The sequence below is a fragment of the Excalfactoria chinensis genome, chromosome 1, assembly GCF_039878825.1.
Source record: "Excalfactoria chinensis isolate bCotChi1 chromosome 1, bCotChi1.hap2, whole genome shotgun sequence".
Lineage (NCBI taxonomy): Eukaryota > Metazoa > Chordata > Aves > Galliformes > Phasianidae > Excalfactoria > Excalfactoria chinensis.
In genome coordinates this window covers 104673023-104689447 of record NC_092825.1, presented here as the reverse complement: position 1 = coordinate 104689447, position 16425 = coordinate 104673023, and the positions used below count along the sequence as shown (strand labels likewise).

Here is a 16425-nt window from a genome sequence, read left to right as displayed (position 1 = left end):
ACTGCTTCACATCCTGCCTTGCTTCAGCACTTCCTTATCTAAAGCAGAGGCTCCTCAGAGCAGCAGATTGAACTTCCAGCCACTTCAAATAGGACAGCAAGAAATCCCACGTAAGTAAGACACCAGGTTTTCTGACTTGTATTAGAATTGCACTAGCTATGCCTTTTGGGGTCATGTCTTTTGTAATTGCCTCAGACAATGTGGATGCAGGGAGAAAACACCTTTTTCCTTGTTGTAAAATATCGGCTTGCTAGAGACAGAATACTGTTTGAATGGTTTCTGGTTTAAGCTTTCCTGCTGTACAGCTTCACTCCCTTCAGCTGCTGGCGGCTGGAGTGCTCTTGTGCATTACACTAAGTTGAAAAACACGCCTAATGCTATGGGTAAAACAAACAGCAGCTTTCATAGCTGTCACCTAACACCCCAAAAAGCATTTCAAACTAATTTAGTCAACTGGCAAAGTTTTGCTCTTGTTGCTGCTTTCTGTCTTTTGTTATCTGCAGTCAAGAAAGCAATGTACAGGCAGGAGTGACTGAGCAGTTCTAGTCTATTGAGGTTTGGAAAATGAAAGCTAGGCTGCAACTAATCACACAATACCTCAAGGCATCAGCCGAGAGAGAAAAGACTTAAACAAGACTTTCAGTATATTAGTCACACCAAAACTGAAATTCGTTGTAACTTTTCAGGTTCTGAACAGACTCTGTTTACAAGCTGGCAGCGTATGGAACTATTAAGGTACTATTACTCAAGGAACGAAACAAGTCCCATTGCACTGAGCTGCATGTACACATGCACAGCAACTGCACCATGACGTCTCAGTTTGCAGCTGCCAAAGAAATCACATGCAAGAGTAAAAGTACAAGAAACAGGTCAAACAAACAGCAGGCAAGGCTTTGACCACACCATAAGTGGCCATGGTTTTTTATGGTGAGCATTTATGAACTTTGGACAGTAAGATAAGATACTGCACCACATACAGGAATCAGAAGAACTTGTTGCCATTTCATTTTGATGAAAAGTTTTAAAAATTCAATTAATATAAAGAACTGGAACCACAGATGCATACAGAATTCCACAGAGGGAGGCGTTTAGAACTACCATTACTCTCTAAAATCTACTTGTATTCTTGGTAGCTTATTCTTTCTCCAGAAGGGACAGCACTCCCCAAAAGTAATGCAGGGAGAGAATAAGGTAGAAGAGAAATACTGGAATAATACAAAGCAACTGATGCCATGAAGCCAAATTTCCCCCAAGTCCGCATGAACATGGAACTAGGGTAACCTAAGAGCCAGATTGAACCAAACAATTTTGCATCTGTGAAGACTAAAATGACAGAAGTATTTCACCAACTGACCGAAACTGAATCCTGAGGTCACAGACCATACAACTGTACATTTTGGTCTTCATCAAAACAAAAAGATATATAGAATAATTAAGATTAGAAAGGAGCTCTAAGATCATCTAGCGCCTTCAAAGCTTGTTACTGTTTTCAGTTTAACTTGATAACAGAGGCGTAAGCAACGTAAAGGCAGAGATCAGCACAGATTTGTCCTTATACAGTCTGTCCCCACACTAGTTGTTGAAGTCAAATATAATAAATTGCTGCTCACCAGACAGGGTCTCTGGCTGTGTGCCCTAGTTAAGACTGAAAGAAACATGTATTCCTCAGTCACTATCTGTCTGTTCTAGACGGACTAGAACACAAGCCCTTAAGTGCAAAAGTCAGCATACCTATTGATCCTTAAGAATACAGGTTACTCAGAAAAATCATGCCTTCCTCCAGCACGAACAGTTTAAGAACAATAATCATAGAGAGCTCAAGAACTCTGAGTTACACCAGCTCCAGGCATGGAAATTTTGGCTTGGTGCACGTTGAATTACACAAGCTCTTACTAGGATGTGACTGCATTCAAAGTTCAATTACGGCTTCCTAAGAAGTCCCAGCATCCCAAATCTAACCATCAAGCCAGAGGGTTTTCATTCCCATCTGTGGGTTACCGCTTGTTTTTACTTTTGAAGCGGCCACAGAAAAAAATTCCCCACATGCAAATCAGAAAAGCTCAACCCACCATAGCTGGAGCTTAACAGCATCTCTAGCAATAGATGCTGCTTTAGTTCAGCCACTGCCATGATGTACATCTCCTTCGCAGATGGTAGGGAGAAGCCATCCCTACAGCTATAGATCTAACACCAGAAATTATTTCACCCATAAGATACTAGTCTTTGAGTCATTTTAAATTATTTCTACAACTTCATTTTGCATGCAGATATTTCTACCTCCCACCTCACCACCCTACCCCTTGCCCACAAAAGCCTCCTTGTGCATACATTAAGCTTCAGCTTTCTGTATTTTCCCCTGCCCCACATTCCATTTTCCTGCAAGCCTGCCAGAAGTGCCAAGCACAATGAGTTCAAGGAGACAGCTCTTTGCTTTCTTTCTCAAGTTTATGAATCAAGTTAGAGTTGGACTTTGCAACTTACTATTTCTCAGCTAAGTATGTTTGAAGGCAGAGTACAATCTCGCCACCTTTTACTTTCCAGATATTATTTCCCAACTTCTGAGTTTCCCATGTCAGAGCCAACAACTGTTTGTAACAGCAAGCTTGCTTTCAAGCTCCCATCCAAGCACCCTTGCCAGGACAAAGTCATTTGTCACTGTGGTAAGAGAGCTACTGGAGCCAGAGCCAAATTGATCCTTGCCAGCACATTCGAGAAGAAAGGATTATTTTATCTTGATCTCAGGAAAGGGAAGAATGTCCAAAACTCTCTAGATTTCCCTCACTGAAGCAGACAAACTTGAACTAAGGTTGTTTCCTTTATTCCTTTAAGAGGATTTTCAGGGCCTGCAGGGAATGACTGTGTTTTCCTTTCCGTATCTTTGTGTGCATGCAGACTGACTATTGTATACATCAGCAGAACCAGTGTGTTTTAGAATGTCAACTCTGGCCAAGCTGAGTACCTTTTGCGTTATAGCAGACAAACAGCACTGATCTGTACCTAAAGCACATGGATTTTGTGGTTACCATGAACTCCTACTTCCTGGAAAATTATATTTTCCTATAACCTAAATGTACTTCACTGTTCAAGGAAGGGCCTAGAAAAGTGCCTAACCTTCACTGTTCTCACCTCCACATCCTCCACCAGAAATACCCATTTAAGGGTTCAAACACAGGATGGAAGTGAAGGGAGGGGTAAAGATGCCCAGAAGCATTTGTGATTAGATGACTGCGCCCAGAGATGAGAAGAAATTGCAACAGAGAGCGTCTCTACTTTTCCAGCTCTACCACACATCCCACAAGAGCCAGAATGTCACCTTAATTCATTCCCATGCACTCCTCACACTCAGATTAATGCTCCCTGTCTGCCTGAGCTGCAAGCTATGTTTTCCTTGCAGATGGCACAGTTACAGCTAGTTAGCAGTGCTGCTGCCTGGGGCAGCTCAGCATTGGGCACAGGATAAGCACACACATAGCATACAGCCACACAGTACCAGTCCATTAGCAGAACACATAGCACTGACAAGAGCACTGGCTCAGACATCTGTACATCCTGTAGGAACTACACTGGAGTTACATTTCTGATAGGTTTTTTGAAGACTGTGTCATGAATACATAACCCAGCAGGATCTAGAATATCCTTTAATGGCTTCTACTGGCTCCTATAGCAGAATATTCTTTCACAGAGTTTGTTCTGTTTCACTGTTTGTTTCTTACCCCCACCCCAATGAGGCAAATAAAGACTCTTGCTTGACAAAGATCACTGCATCCAGTTGAGAGGACTGGAATAAAAGCCCTTTGAGGTACCTGCGTTATGCACAACTCTTATTTTCCCAGTCTCCTGCTGGGAGAGAGAAAAATAATAATAATAATTTTGAAGGTAAAAAGTCTCTCTGAGAGAGTCTCATCTATAAGACAGTCTGTCCAATAGCTGTGTCAAGCTAGAGAGCTAAACATTTCTTCAAATGATTAAAACCTCTTACTGTAACACCCAGTTTATTCCTATCTTCCCTATTTCCTTCCTCCTCACTGAGGAAAAAAGCATAGAAGAGCACACTGATTTTCAGTGGAATATCATCATCCACCCAGCAAGTATAATCCAGGGAAACTTAACTCCATAAAGACCTCTTTGGCCCATGGTGCAGACATATTAAGACCAAGAGGTGCAGCAGTGCCTTGGTAAACACAGTCAATTCACAGTACCAGAATCTGGCTAAACCACACCCTGGATGAAAGCCTAATCTTCTCAAAGTAAAAGTAAAACCGCCTAATTAAAGAGCTAATAGGGTTTCATGGCTCATTTGGCCTGGGGGATTCCAATTTCCTCAAAGAGGAAAAATACTTCTGCCCTCAAAGATTACCTTCCACCCAACCTCCATATAATTAATTTCACCCTTTGAGGACTTTGGTACAGCTGCATGTTTCATGGTAGCCACGGTATGAAATCATGCTAGTTTATGTGCATCTTCTGAATAGCTTCACAGCTATAGTTGAATATCTTGCTTCAGATTCAGAAGTGACATAGAGCTCTATTGTCTTGAAATGGCTCTACCTCACCCTAGGCAGAGAAGGGTTCAAGTTAGGATAGCCTTGATCAAGTTTCAGTTTTATCATAATTTCCCCTCACCCTTACTTCTTTCCTATGTTGAGAGGCACAAAGCAGAGTCTATCCACCAATTCCTTCTGTCAAGGGTCATCTCTGGTGGATGTTACCATAGTACTTCAGCTCCAGCCCCCCTTGCATTTGCAGCCTGAAGTACAGGAGGAGGAAGAGGACCAGCTGTATGGGCTGAAGTAGTACAAGCCATAGCCAAGCCCACCATCAGCTTATTTACCCCATTCAGACCAGGGTCAGATGGCTCTGGTGTCTGAGAGATTGCAAACGGTGTACTCAGACATTTTGCCTGCCCTGAACTGCTGTTTACAAATAAGGTTTCTTCAGTTCCTAAGACCTCTGGCTTCCACTTAAAGAGTGGCTCTAAAGAGCCCACAATCCTTCTCCAGCTGCCATTTCAATTTAATCTCCTAAATGACTGTTTACAGCTCAACTTAAGGGTTATGAAAAACCAACAAATAGCATTCTTAGTCCAGTCCTCTAAATAAACAGTCACTGATGTGCCAAGATCAGCTCTGAGGACCCCAGAAATATGGAGACTGTAAGATTTATGAGCAACAAGGTGAGATTCTCCAAATCCTAAACAGCAGGAAGACAGGGATTCAAAAGCTTTGATATGGAAGCATGAGATCAGCATTGAACTTCTGAAGATTTTCATAAGTGCTCAGAGGAAGTCTTCAGAACTAAGTCATCTGAAGTTTACACAGTTTTACTGCTTTCTATGAGTGATTTTTCCTGTTTAAATTCATAAACATGCACTCAGTTGAAATAGAGGGCACAGTACCAGTCAATGCTAGCTTGCTCTCTACTAACATGTCAGTAAGGGCATGGGAAAAGAACTTGTTCCGTAACACTCTCAGAGGTAACAGACACTTGTGTCTGCAAAAAGGGCAACAATTATGTTTAATGATAATTAAAGGTGCTCAAGGATGAAATATTTCATTTGGATCTTCAGAGATGGATAGTAGCTGCCAGTGAATTGAGTACAATGTCATAACTATTTAAACTTAGTACTTTCATGTCTAAGGCCATCATAACCTTTTCCTGTGAGAGATAGGCATGCAGTAAGTTGCATCTGTCACAGTTCCATTAAACACTTCTCACTTCCTCACTTGAAATAACAAGACACACCTTGGATAAGCAGTAGGCAATCTCCATATCCTCATCATCACAAACTAGTTCATAGAATCACTGAGGTTGGAAAAGATCTCTAGGATCATCTAATCCATCCATTCACCTGCCACCAATGTTGCCCACTAAACCATATCCATAAGTACTATACCTATGCCCTTTCCTTAAACACCTCCAAGGACAGTAACTCCACCATCTCCCAGGACAGAGTGGTGAGGCACTGGAACAGGCTGAGAAGAAATGTGTCCTTATATCTGACCTGAAGTTCTCACTGAATACGTTGTCCCTTTTTACTAGGATACAAACAAATGTGGGAAGGAATCCTGCCTTTCCACATCAGTTTCTGTGAAGTTCTGACTGCAAGTTCAGTCACTTCTGTAAATCTTCCAGTTGTGTCTCACATTACAACAAATACCCAGAACTTAGGTTCTGGCCACCTGCAGAAAATGGGTATTCACAAATCATCACTGGTTAAAGAGGAATTGGATTCAAGCAGCCCAGGTGTGACAGACAGTAGTCCAGGGGGCACCCAGGGCATGCATCTCTTGCCAACAGCAGGAGGAAGGCTCAGCTGCTACATCTGTCAGCACAAACCGAGTGGTCTATTAAAATAACAAAAGCACTCCTGGATACAGCTTTGTTAGTCATCTCTCTAGAAGGGTCTACCTCCTTAAAATCTGATGACAAAACAGAAAATAAAACATTTACTTTAGCGGTAACAGCTGTACATTCAATTCTGTTTTCAGAGGATTCACTAAAGTAGATGCAGTCAGAAGATCTGAGTGCGAACAGTTTTTAAGAATAACCACAGCTGGGACGCCCAACATCTTTTTAAGTCATGGCTTTAGGATATGTAGACAGAAACATTTGAAATGGCTGGCCCTAGAACTACAAAATCAGCCTGGGTTTGAGTTAGTCTCCCAGTTGATACATATTGGCTGACAATATCAGAGAAGATATTCAAGGATCCAGAGTTACAAGGTGACGTAATCTGAGACAAGAGGGGCTCAGTCACTCCTGCTGCCATGAAGCAAAGATGAAAAAGGGTAAAGAAACCTTGGAGAAACTGCCTTTAGCTCCCAGAAAAGCAGTTGCCAATCATTACGACATGGTAGCTCCTTCCTTGGACTCCAGCTGCTTCTCAAAGAGCAGTGCTCTGGGTGCCGTCCTCCTGTGTAGGAAGGAAGCTGCTGTTGGCAGAACCGTAGAAGAATACGAACTATATCCCTTTGACATTTGAGATGGTTTTGCTTTTAAATCATCTCACTGATTACAAACATATTTGACAGTACCTGTAATTCCCATCTGCTGAGGATGGTAATCTAATTTAACCACAGAATTTACCTAATGGAGAAAGGTGAGGCCTAGAGAGCAAACAGTAGGTCATGTTACACACTGTTAAATTTGCAAGCTTTATTTAGGACTTGCTTTTCACATCCTCAATTTTCAGTTTATGGCTGGTTGGAAAGACACCATAAAATTAAGTTTACCTAACTTTCACAGGGGATTTCCCATAATGAAAGTGTAGAACCACAGAGAGGTCAGGTTGGCCTTTCACAGCATGAAAGCTGGTGGCTTGGTGCAAGCTGCTCCTCTTTCTTTTCAAATCACTGTTTACCTTCATGCTTAAAACAGCATAAACTTATTAAACTTTTGTTCTGCATCTCTGCCATCAAGAAGGGCTAAGCTTGATGGACGAGAGATTGCAGCATCTACCTGTGAATTGCTCTACTAGCATATGTCACATCTGCCTACCTCACCAGCAAGCTGCTTTTATAGCAGAATTGTACAATGTTGATCCAATGATTCATTGCTAAGACATTTTAGGCCCAGAGCCACATCTGACGTAGTCTCCACTAAAATAATCAGGCTGACCCCCTGATCTGCTACTAGATCATCATTGCAACACAAGACATCTGGGTAGCATCCACACACTTGACAACAACGGGTTGCTTTCATCTGTGACATGCTTTCAGATGACAAATGTCATGCTCCATTGTATTAAACACAGTAATTGGTGAAAGGATTTTGTCACCACAAATGGAGCAAGACTCTCTTGAGGAAATGAAACAACTTACTAACAGAGCTCCATTATCACTGAGGTATATCATAATTGTGAGAAACACTCAAAGTCAAAATTTTCAGGTAAGGCAAGGATTTTGGTGATAGCAGCCAAGTTCATTTGTTATTGCAATAACAGGAGCACACCCCCCGTTGGTAAGGGAGAAACTGCACACTGATCAGTGAAATCCATCCCATTATATACCCTAAACCTGATGCAGGTAATGCCCACCCCCCCCCCCCAGTTCTTGGGACCCTCACTTTACATATTAGGATCCCAACTTCTATTTCATAAATTCAAAGAATTAGCTAATCTTTTCTCTCGTGGCCCAGAGATGTAAGTACCAACTACCCGTTCAAAGATGCAACTCATGTTTTACAGCCTGCTTTTTGAGAAAAATGAAGGTTATATGACCAACCAAAGCACCCTTCTAAACTCCACCTCCTCCTCCCCAGCATCCTTTGTAACCCTTAGAAGTGCATTTGAAAAATTAGGAAGGAAAAAAAAAAAACATAGAGGAATTTCTGTTTGCATCATTTCAGGGTGAAAGACATAAAACTAGAATAATCCTATGAATTTCACTCTTATGAGAGTCCAGAAAAAAATCATGAGAGAGGTTCACTAAAGCAATGATAGCAGAATAAGATAACAAAATAGAATATAATTTCCCTTGCATGGTTACACACCTATCATCTCCCATGTACTTTTGTGCAGTTTTCTTACAGAAATTACTGAGCAAAAAAAATTAGCCTTCTCTCAACATAGCCATTCGGAAATGATTTGCATTGGATGTTGTATTCCTAACTTGACTGCAGGTAACTTCTCCTCAGGCAACTTCTGTACCGTAACCCGTACTGTGATGTTGTAGTAACACCAGCTTTATTTCCCTAGCCTCTCTGTCCTAGTTATCTTTCCTTAAGTATAATATGAATGTGAACTGCATTCTGCAGCTCTTGCAAAGTAAGACAAGCTTTGCTGGATCAGACAAGTCTAGCCTAGTGCTTCAGCTCAGCAATAGGAAATGTTATAGAGTGACAGCACATATCTTGGACATCAGCCAGGCTTACATTGTGCTTGTGCTCCACCACAAAATGAAGTCAACTTTTGCTGCCTACGTGTTCTAATCAGTAGCAAAGCCAGTGCAAGAACCACAGTAAACGCCACCCAAGACAGGAAACAGCATTTGCTAACCCTTAGGATCAGTGGCATGAAGAGTAGAAAATGTAAATAAGTCTGTGTTTCAGAATCACTTCCTATCACTTCAGATCTTTTCTACCACTTGGCTGCCATTTCAGACATGCCCAGATCATCATCAGAGACACCTTGGGTGCTTCTTGAGTTCTTTGTTCTCCTGTATCAGCAACACAACACATTGCTAAATTACACCACCACCTGTGTCTGTTCAGTCAACTGCATGATACCAGGGAGAAGAGAAACTATGAGGTCCAACCATTGAGCAATTGCTTCTACAGAGCTTCATAGTCTCTCAGGGTGGTTCCTGCTGGCTTTTAACAATTCCAAGCTCATCTGAGGCATCACTAATGCCCCAAAAAACTAAGCTTGCTATCTCACCTCCTTTGCTGTAGCAGAGAGGAATGCATAAAAAACTAAAACTTGTTGTGTGTTGGTACACAACAGCCAGATGACTCATGGAGCAGACAATTAAATGAGGGAAAAAACAAACAAACAAACAAAAAAACATCAATAACCAAAAACTCAAGATGATCAATTGTGCCCTGTGATGATCAGGGCATGAACTGTTGTCAGGACAGATCTGTAATGTGAAAATGAAGTCACAGAAAGGCACTGCAGAAGAAGACACGGTAGCATAATCGTAGCTCCAGTCTTTCCCCGTTCCTTTCCTTTCTCTAAACGAAGAGGCTCTTCTACTGCAAAGGAACCATTGTGGAGGGGTGGAGAGGGGGAAGGGTTGTTTGTTTTCATGGTTTGGAACCGTTTTCTTTACTTTTAAAAATATAATTTCTATCTGAGAAGTGGGTTATCTCTCCCAATTCTAGAAAAGTGGCACTCCAGGCAGCTAACAGTCCTCACCTAAAGACACTGAATGACCACAGAAAAAGGAAAACAACGCCCTCCACACATCAAGACACACACACTTGGAGTAGATTTTCCATATCTATATACAGAAGAGGCCAGGCAATATGTGAAAATTAATGGTACTTCCACACAGTTACGGGAAGAAGAGGGTTCCGTTATTAGAAAAAGGCAAGGAGGAGGATGTCACCTCTTTCCTGTGCCATAAATCTGGATAGAATCTTCTACAGGAATTAAACCTAAGCCGTCTTTCATAGTGCTTTAAGAGAAAGGAGCTCTTTTCTCTCCTTTCAAACCCCAGTCTTGCTTCTTTGAAAAGAATCCCAGCAACTTATTGCATCATTAGGACCAGAGATAGGAAAAAAAGTAATATTACTAATAACAGACACAGGCACTTGGGGATAGGAAAGAGGCGGTATCTGATCATGTTCACAGTACTTGAAAGACAGTTGTAAAATGATTCAGTTGAACTGGATTTGAACTAACCATTAACAACTAAATCTTAAAGCTTTAAGAAAACTGAGAAACAATCCAGAGTAGAGGGCCTGCAGGAAGTGCTTATGACTCCACTATATGAATGGGAAAAAAGGTGTTTATGTTGTATAGACTTGAGTTGGAAGAGACCCTTAAAGATCATCTGGTCCAGATTCAACTGTGCAATTCCAATATTGCTCAGTTACAAATATAAGAATTCTGATATCTGGACTGGATGATCTTTAAGGATGATGGACTGGATTTAATCAGATATCAGAATTCTTACATTTGTAACTGAGCGATATTGAAAGAGAAATACTCAGCTTCCATACCAAAGAAAGTGTAGAAAGCTGTAGACTTCACCCTTGTAAATACTACCCAGGCTCTAGGTAGGCAACTGCTTTTATTTCTACGCCTGCAGTATTTGGCAACCACCAGCTTTATTTTTGTCGCCGGTTCAAGAGCCCTTGAACAACTAGATCTTAATGGTTTTTACTAGAATAAAGTTTACACTTTACAAGTACTCTGTGCATTTTATTGGGTAACTATGAAGATCAGGAGTGACACCTGCAAAAGGTAAAAAGGTTTTCCCTTTATTAGTAATTCGCATTCACTGCACTCCATTTTCTTTTGGGGCAAGAAAAACTGCTGCTAGAGCCTGTAGGAATACCCTTTGTTGGGATAAAGGTGCACATGGCATGAAGTACTCTGAGGGAATTAGTTCTGTAAACAACTCCTCTCTCCCCAGAAGAGTTCTCACAAGCAATTAAGAAAATAAATAAATATACTGAAGAATCATCAAACGAAACCCACAAAACTTCATTTTCCTTAGCAGACAAGGCAGCAGCTCAGGCAGACACCTTTGAATCCTTTGGGATTAGCGACAGACATCAGTGAGTTAATACCTTCTATTGATCTCCAGATTTGTTCTGGCACTATAAAAACTTTACGATGAACAGTTGCTTCTAAACATGTTCAGTGTTGCATTTTATAGCTTTAAAATAACCCAGGATGTGATTCAGCAGTTCCTCTCACTTGGAAGAGCTGTTACCACAGAGTTCATTCTCTGGGCATTCAAAGCCTCTGAGAGGTGCCCAGCACTAAGCCTGGTCAGTTCAGTCAAACCAGTGCCATGCTCTCGGGAAGAGCCATAACACTCTATGCCAACCTAGGTTAACCTCAGTTTCATTTTCTCCCCTTATCCTGGTATTCAGAGCTTTCATTTTCAGACTCACTATTCTCAGTGTCTACATGCCCAACATAGAAAACAATAGCTACCAATTGGTCTCTTCTTCCTCTAAAGCTCACAGGTTTGCTGTAAATATCTACTACACTTCATCTGCTTTACAGCTTCCCTCCTGATCTCACCTATTGGGAAGTATAGGTTCAACAGACTGTAGGGTCACCGCTTGGGAGGGAAACGTGTACTTAAGGAACAGGTCTGACTAACTGGTATACCTATGTGAAACTGTGTATTCATATCGCCAATAACATTATCATATCATAGAAACAACCTTTCTTCAAGATATGTGAATTAAATACAGAGGACTGATGCCAAGAAAAGCAATGGGCAGCCTCTACAACCCCATGAGCCGGTTGCTAGCAACAGATCTAAAGGGCAGGATTTTCCAAAGCTGTCTCAGTGCCAAAATCAGGGCAGCTTTGGAGAATGGAAATTCTCCAGAGATACTGCGTTGCACTTCCTCCTACCCAAGACATCAAACAAAAATAAGGACGGTTTATTGAGTAAACCATCCTCTCAAAGCAGCCTCCTGAGCCTGAAATAGTTTCCCTTCTGCTTCCTAAGAAAGTCCCTCAGAATTTCCCTTTCTCCCTACCTCTTGTGACTGGGCTTTATTCACTTTACAAATCTTAAAGTTCAAAAGGGAGGGATTTTTCCTCTTTCCTTCTTCAGACCGATGACATTTCCTAAGGGGGTTTTTTATAATCCCACCTTAGTGTGAGAGAGAACTGCTGACTGAAGAGGAATAAAAATCCTTGTAAATAGATAATATGTTGAACAAGACATGGCTATCACCCCAAACTCATACAAAATTGTTACTTCCTTCTTAGGTGCCTTACAGTATGAAAAGCTCAGTTTGGTTCTTTCTTCAGGTTCAGCAATTCAATTCTTGTTATATCCCTTTAAGATCTGCGGCCCTTCAGTTGCACTCTGTCAAGACATCACACAGGTGAGATGGAGAATAAAGATAATGCTCATAAACACAGATCTTCTTAAGAGGCTTATCAGCAGTAAGCAGGTGGTGAAACCACGGCCTGGTAGGACAAATCTGAGGTCAGGCCACATACCTGCGTCAGCTCACTCCTGTGAAATAAATTATACCTACAGTGGGAGGAAAAGGCCACACAGGAGTGACATCAAAGAGCAAGGAGAAATACCTGGCTGCCACACCCATAACGTGCAAGAACCATCCCGTATTAGAGTCCATCTCACTTCTCCTTGATTGCATCCGTTTAATGAGAAGCTATGAATTGAAATTCATATCATTTGACATACAGCCTAAAGGAAAAAAAAAAGCTTAAATACTTGGGAGGAAAGGCAGTGAGAAAACTTCATTTCCCTCTTCTTTTGCACCCCCTACACAGCCTACAGATGTTTCCCCTACGTTTTTGCTGGTCACAAGCAGAGAACTCATACACACTCTCAGGCACTAAGAGAGCTGACTAAACTGTAAGAGATAATTAAAAAAAGATAGTGGTAATAACTAGGCACCCAGTAAGAGTCACCTTCATAGAAGTTGAGCTCTTCTCTCCTAAGAGGTAGAAATAATGCAGATCAAATCATCTCTCTTCAAAACCAAGTCTCATTCTCCTAAAAAACTTCATACAGTTTAGTACTGTTATTGTCGGTCCGTGTGAATCCAACAAATAGCTTTACTGACTTAAGTTAGCTTAACACCTTCAGGACTCCTCACACAGATGTGCCTCAGCATCAGCTGAGCTGTTTGCCATTAAACAGAGTGTTCCATAATCAGACAATAACACTGATTCCACCATCAGTTTGAGCAGATGTCAGAAGAGAAAAATAATAATAATATTAAAAAAAAAATTAAAAAAAATCAAGTAAATAATCAAAAATGAAGATCCTTATTCCATGTCATTTTACTTCAGAATACCTCCATCTTCAAAGTTTATACAACAGTAAAACAAGCTGTCAGGCAGAGAGCACTGGAATCATTTATTCACACAGTAATTATCTTCAGAGACAGAAAAAAAAGGGAAGAAAAAAAATACACAACCCTGAATCCTTTCACTTCTTTCTGCATCATCACTTGTGATCCAGTTCTTTAAAGCTTAGGTTTTCTAGAACAGAAAATAGAAGCACATGCATCAGCCTGTCTCATGGAACTGCAATCTCTTGGAAGAGCAGTTCTTTATTCTTCTCAAGAAGAACGTATTCATCAAAAGAGAAACATTTTGTTGGATCTGTCAAAGAGCAGCGGAAACTCTCAGAAGAGCACGAAAGAATTGGGAGAAAGAGGAACTTGTGGTGTCCCTCCGGCAGCTCCTTCACAAAAAGGAACAACAACTTCTTGGTTCTTCTTCATAAGTTTCATAAAAGGGCACAAGACCACCACGCATCACCAGTCACAGGGAATAAGCTTCACCCAGCGAACACAAGGCAGGCAAAGATTAGGACACTCCAAGTGCTGTTTCAGCTACGCTTTCAGAGCTTCTAGCCAAAGAGATTTGAATCCACAACATTCAGAAACCCAACAGAATTTAGGACGTTCAAGATGGGGATAGGTGGGGCTGGGAAGATTCCTTCAGGATCAAGAGCACAGAAATGGCTCCCTAAATCAAGCCTTTGCCCTCGGAAACAAAACAAACAACAGGCCCTGCCTTGACACTCTCTAGGGCAGCTGCATTGTCTTGCAAACTTTGTGCTAGATTTAGCAATGAAAGTTAAGATACTTAAAGGACAAAACACACTTCAAGGAAATGGGATACAGTCACACTATTAAACATTACTGACAGTTGACTCATCTGTCCGACAGATCCCACAGGCAGCAGCCTGAAATACCTCAAAGATCTCTAGACATCCTCCCGGTCCTTGTACTGGTCCTTCCAGTCCCTGCATTAGTCCTTCAGCTTAGGGAAACATTGAAATTCCTCTCAGGTGAGGGCTAGAAACATGGATCATATGGATCTTTGTTGCCTGAGAATTAACTCAGAACCAACATAAAGTGAAACTGCCCAGTAACCACAAGATAGGAGCAATATTTGATCAGTGTTGAGATCTACTGTCTCACATACTGAGAGCGTGCTTCCTTCCTTCTGAAACTTGAAATGAAATCTGCCACATTTAGCATCAGTCCCACTGGGCCAACCAAACTGTTCCCATTTTGCAAAGCCAAGAACATCTTCAGTCTGAGAGTTATTAGGTTATTCTGAAATCAAGAATTAAGTCTAGAAACTGGAACACTCAAAGTGCTAACTTGGATATGTTCTCTTTTTGGCCAGGCACAACAAGAGTTCAGCTATTTTCCTCCAAGCCTTTGGGAAGGTGCATGTGAGTTTGAATCCTGCATACTATGATTAGATATAAACCTTAATTCCTGTTTCTCATGCATGTTTTATTTCCATGCATATAGATAAATTTCTTCTTACCAGCACTGCTTATACAAAATCAGGGGAAATGGATGCAGTTTTCTGCTGTAGGATTCTACTTTGGGTACAGCTTTCCTCTAGGAACAGATCACACACCACCCCTTTATTCTTTAACCTCAAGAAGCAATGATTTGGCAGAACAGATAATGAAGTCAATAACAAACATTCAGCCCCCAGACCTTGACATGCTTCATATAGGCAGCAGGAAATTCCAGCAGCATAGGAAAACATGAGCAAGCCCAAATCCAACACTCTACCTACACGTGACCTCCACAACATAGGTGGTGTGACCAAAGCGTGGGAAGGAAAAGAACAAGTGCAAAGTGTACACAATGAGACAAGGACAAGGTAAGGGAGTTCCAAACAGCTATAAATGACTAAATCAAACAATCCTTGAAACCAGAGCAGCCTCCAGACCTCCTAACCAGTGCTGGAAGTTAGCAAGATGTCTCACTCAGAACTTAGCTGTCAACATAACACAATTTGCAGCTTGAGGATCAGCTACACAGAGGGCTCGAATCCCGGGAGTTGGACTCGATGATCTCTAAGGTCCCTTCCAACTCGCACAATACTATGATACTATGATGACACTCCCCCAGGTAGCAAAGGGCACTCTCCAGCTTCCCCCCCCCCCCAACTGTCTTGATCAGAGTGAGTGAATTACCCAACAGTTCATCTACGTAAATACCAGTTGTCATTGCTCACAAATCCCCAGAACATTGCTTCTAAGTAAGGTTAACTTACTTCAACAGCTAAATCCTTAAAGGAGAAAGCAATGGTTGTACCTGGGTATATGACAGCCTTGTCTCTCACTTGATGTCATTAAAACTCTTTTCTTAAACTAACCATGGGACAGCTGTCCAAGTGACACCCGACTTTGATCACAGCTTTCTTTTGGATTGGAGTTAATTACCCAGTTTTGATACAGATTGTTGCACCACAAAAACTTTTTCCAGGTAGGCTGGAAGTGATTTCCACTTGCAAACTCATCAGCCTTCTACTAGCAAAGGTAAAAGGACCACGTAGTTACATGAGCAGAGGGCACCTAAAGAAATGACAAGTTTGACATGGTGTGAAGAAGGAATAGTAAAGGTGACATTTCTCTGCTGAACATGCTGTTGGGATTTCACTGAACTGGGGAGAAAAGTTCTTCTTCCCCCACCCCTCCTCTCACTTACAAGAGCTGGTTAGCACACATTTGTTCATATAAGGCAAAGAGAAGGCACATCGGATACACACTTGAAGAAGCAATCAGTGACTAAGTTGCAAAGCTTTCCCAGGTGCATAACAGGTGGTTTCCTTTTTGACAGTGTTCTTCATACATCTGCTGAATGCTTTGGGCCAGCCCTTTTTGAACTGCAGGTGCCTTCTCCAGCCTGTGCCACCATTCATTCCATTCCCATTACACGTTAGTCAGCCAGCACAGGAGGCTAGCAAGCCAAATGAAAGAGCTGCCTAAT

At 41.6% G+C, this 16425-nt stretch overlaps 1 protein-coding gene across 1 annotated transcript in view; it reads left to right on the top strand.

The window, feature by feature from the left end:
• The window catches only part of LOC140260514 (V-set domain-containing T-cell activation inhibitor 1-like), a 30098-nt gene continuing 13673 nt past the window's right edge, over window positions 1–16425 (top strand). The window contains exon 1 of the mRNA XM_072352944.1: window positions 1–110. The gene's annotated coding sequence lies outside the window, so the exon portion shown is untranslated. The remainder of the gene's footprint in view (window positions 111–16425) is intronic.